General features: G+C 37.4%; 1 pseudogene; it reads left to right on the top strand.

Annotated features, from left to right (window-relative positions):
• The first annotated feature begins 2,120 nt into the window (after nucleotides 1-2,120).
• Nucleotides 2,121-2,723, top strand: LOC122577488 (annotated as a pseudogene).
• Nucleotides 2,724-4,260: the final 1,537 nt, after the last annotated feature.

Here is a 4,260-nt window from a genome sequence, read left to right as displayed (position 1 = left end):
TGTTTCGATTTTCATTGCCCCGATTGTTGCTGCTCGAACTGGACTTCAGATAGCGACAAGCTTCGGATATTTCGCAAAAATTTAACGCAACTCACCTCGCGCTTCTTCAGCTGCGGTGTCAAAAATCTCGCTCATTACATCGGTGATCATGTATACGTCACCACGGCATATATCGACTGACGTGTGATGCGTGTCTCATACCGCTCGAGGTTACGTCCATTATTGTATTAGATCGCGATTTAACATATGATATTAATTAGAGATCTATTAAATCATTAACAATATGCCTACGAGTGATGTGACATTCGTAACCACAAATTATCTATTATTATTATTACGTCATCTGGAATCGCACCCGCCGGGTTTTGGCGACAGCGTCTCGAAACTTCGTGTCACGCAGAGGGGTATGCTGCGAAAAGTCAGAAAAAGGTCAATTTCAAAAATTTTACATAAAACGTAAAATTTCCATTATTTGAAGTAGTTGAATATATGAAGAACAATTGAATCAATCTTTTTTATTCATTTATACATTCATGAAGTAGCGTGATTCGTCCAAAGTTAAGAGATTTTCTGACATGCGTTTCTACCTTTCCCATTCTCTGAAACATCAATCACTTATTAGCAATTTCTAAATGTTTTTAAGGAATGGTATAAATTTATGCATTGTGGATGTTTTTCAGTTAGGCATGTAGATGCGCATTTGCAAACTGATTTTATTTTTTCATCATATATGTTTGCATATTAATATTTGAAGATAGTCAATAATAATTTTCTTTAGGATTATGAAACTTCATTAATGATTTTATTATAGTCCTGGGTCAGTCTCGATGCTTGTTTTGGTGTCATCTTGTTCGATAAAAGTTTGTGTTCCGAACGCAAAGAAAATTCATTCCGGATTCGTCCGGATTACAGTTTTATAACTAATTTTTATGATAGATAGAAATTAGATAGAAATAACGCTTGAGAATTCTAGCGTTTCATATACGCCTGCAAAGTGCACAGTCGCGTTTACTGTGAATCCGTGAGACCCTCGGAAACTCTTCTCGGACCATTTAGAGGAACTGTTCAGATTATTAATACTCGAAACGTACATGGCATTCTGCAGATGAGTCTTCGACGAAATCTTCTATTTTTTGTTTATTGTTGCGAATTCTCGATTAAAGAGTAACCGGTCAGGTCAAACCGATCGGTTGATATCGCGTAGCTCAAATGAATTAACGCTCAAGGTGGAGGAGGTTTAACAGCTCGAGTATTAGAGTAATCTAGCACTGTATTTTCACTTGTTGTATAAAAGTAAGGTGTGATGTTATAAACAGGGCAGTGCTATGATCTTGTTGAGAGTGAAGTATTTCACCCGCACGGTACGATGTCTGACGATGAATTCTCCTCCCACGTTGTTGTTGATTTTCCCTATCAGCCGTTGGGTTTCGTCTGTCCGTCGTGCCTTCCTGGTTGGGTTTTTTTTACCTGACCTCGGAGTCATTAAGTTTAGAGCTCGGGGAGGACATGTAATTCGGAATTTCCTAAAGAAGGGAGAGGGCCCATCCGAGCCATAAACGGACGGCCACTCAAAATTCCGAACAGTTTATAACAGTTTATATTATATACATGTAAAGTCTATAGAACTTAGAACACCAACCGACGGTTTGACTTTCCTTGTGTTTACTAGGAGTCAGGGACAGGGATTTAGGAGAGAGAATAAAACAGGATTTCGAGAAGTGAAGATGGAGAACAAAGAAAAAGAAAAGCAAGTTAAGAGTTAGAAGGAGAAAGAGAAGAGGGATTAGGAGCGGAGAGTTTTGAGGAGATACGGAAGAAGACTTAGAAAATCGATTCTGGAGTTTTCAAGAATCAATCGCCTGATTTCCAAAATTATTACAAATCGATTTTTTCTGCGTCATGCCGTTAAAGGTTTTTCTCCGTATCACCATTAACGAAAACATGAAAGATGAAAAAATAGAGTGTATAGAATTCATAAGGAAACCGTAAGATGAAGTGTGTTACGTTTTTCCGCTGGAATATCAAGCGAGGAATTATCATCCTCGGTTATTCAGCAATAAGCCAGGAACGCTTTGAAAAGTATAACCAAGGTAGGCCAATACAGAAATATCATACTCACAATGGACGATGAAACGGCGGCATCATACATCGATACGAATGTGAATTTCGTATTCCACAACATGTACTTAGAGAAAGCAGAAATCATTTCCAAAAGGAAAATAAAGACGGACCAGGTCCAGTCTAGATATAGAAAGACTATTAGAAACTCTCCAAAAACATAATAATTATGAAAAAGAAGAAACAAACTTCACCTTAAAACAATTTGATGGAACACAAAAAGCCACAGATTGGATATCAGGCATCCTGCAGACCTCACAATAGAACAATAAACAACCTGCAAGATGGAGCCCCGCTGGGGGTAACCATCCACATGCTATATTTCATCAAAACCCAAACTATAATATTTTACCAGATGTCCTAATAGACAAATTGTAAAATGTAAACAAACAATACATAAAAATAAAAAAAAAGAAAAAGAAAAGATTGGATATCAGAATATGAAACGGAGTGTGAAAAACTAAAAATCCAAAATGAGGAGAAGAAAATCAAGTACTTTAAGATGTATTTGGGGAAAATAGCACTAGGATGGTATCAAACAATGACGTGAAAGAATAAAGAATACAACTGGGAATATTGGAAAATATTGCAGGTTCGTTCATTGAGTACACCATAAAAAAAGAACGTTTAATATTGGAAATAGAGAGAAGGAGACGATGGAAAACACAAGAATAAATTTAATCATTATTGGGCTACAGTTCGGCCCGAGCAGCCGAGCTAAACGGACGTGTGAAACAGTGCTTCAGTGAAAGTGCGACAAGTGGGGAAAACAAAGGACTAACGACAGCACCCATCGCCAAACAGTCGAAAATACAAAATGCAACAGCAAATATCAACAATAAAAATAACAAATTATGGCGAAACCTACTTCATAAACAAAACAACGGATTTAATAAATCTAAATCAAACAACAAACGATGATCAAGACTGCTCAGATACAAACGAAATAGAAATGAATACTATACAAAAGAGCGACGAGACGAAAAACAGCAACAATAAACCATCACACCATGATGAAAACTGGAAGGTGGTAACTTCCAATAAAAAACGTAAAATAGCAGTAACCACAAACTCTAAGAGGGCTCCAGAAACAGAAAAACAGCAATGGCTACAAGAAATAACCGTCCGAAACTCCTTCAGTGCACTGTCAGAGGAGAAAGAAACAAATACAGACGAAAAACCAATTACCCGCTTCGCCAAGCCACCACCAATATACATAGATGCTCAAATAATAGACCCCCTCATCGAATTGCTAAACAACACAGCAGGAAATGAAAACTATAGCATAAAACAAATAAAACAGGATCAAGTAAAAGTACAAACTAACAACCCAGAATCCTTTAGAAAAGTTACAAAAGCACTAAAGGAAAAAAACGCTGGATATCACACTTACCAGCTCAAAACAGAAAAAAGCTACAAAGCAGTAATAAAAGCATTACACCCCAAAACAAATACAAACAACATATGTGATAAATTAGAAAAAATGGGACACCAGGTAAGATCAATAAGCAATATAACCAGTTATGATACCGAGCAACCATTACCTCTATTCATAATCGAAGTAGAACCCAAAAACAATAATAAAGAAATATTCGAAATTAAAAAGGTTCTAAACACAATAATAACAGTGGAGCCACCTAGACACAAAAAAGACATACCACAATGCATACGGTGTCAGCAATTTGGACACACAAAAAACTACTGCAATAGAAACCCGGCCTGTGTAAAATGAGCAGAAAGGCACCTAACAATGAACTGCCCATACATGGGAAAAATTAACGAAGTAAAATGCTCCAATTGCAACGGAAATCATACAGCTAGCTACAAAGGCTGCATTGTCAGAAAACAGCTGCAACGTAAACTGTTTCCGCCGCTTAGAAACAAGACATACAGTCTCAATCACACACCAGAAACCAGAGGACACCACAGAAACTGTAACAACGCCGAATGTACAGCATGTAACGAACACTAACCAAAATAACACCAACACCATTGGTAGGCGAAGCTACGCGCAAGTAACCAACCAATCAGCACCCATAGACAAAAATCAGAGCAATAGCAACAATGACGCTACAGAAATTAAGGAACTGCTCAAGCAATCCATCAAAAACACCGAAATGCTAACAAAAATGATTAGCGAGC

The sequence above is a fragment of the Bombus pyrosoma genome, unplaced genomic scaffold (genome assembly GCF_014825855.1).
Source record: "Bombus pyrosoma isolate SC7728 unplaced genomic scaffold, ASM1482585v1 HiC_scaffold_4725, whole genome shotgun sequence".
NCBI classification, from domain to species: domain Eukaryota; kingdom Metazoa; phylum Arthropoda; class Insecta; order Hymenoptera; family Apidae; genus Bombus; species Bombus pyrosoma.
This window is presented reverse-complemented; position numbering and strand designations above follow the sequence as displayed.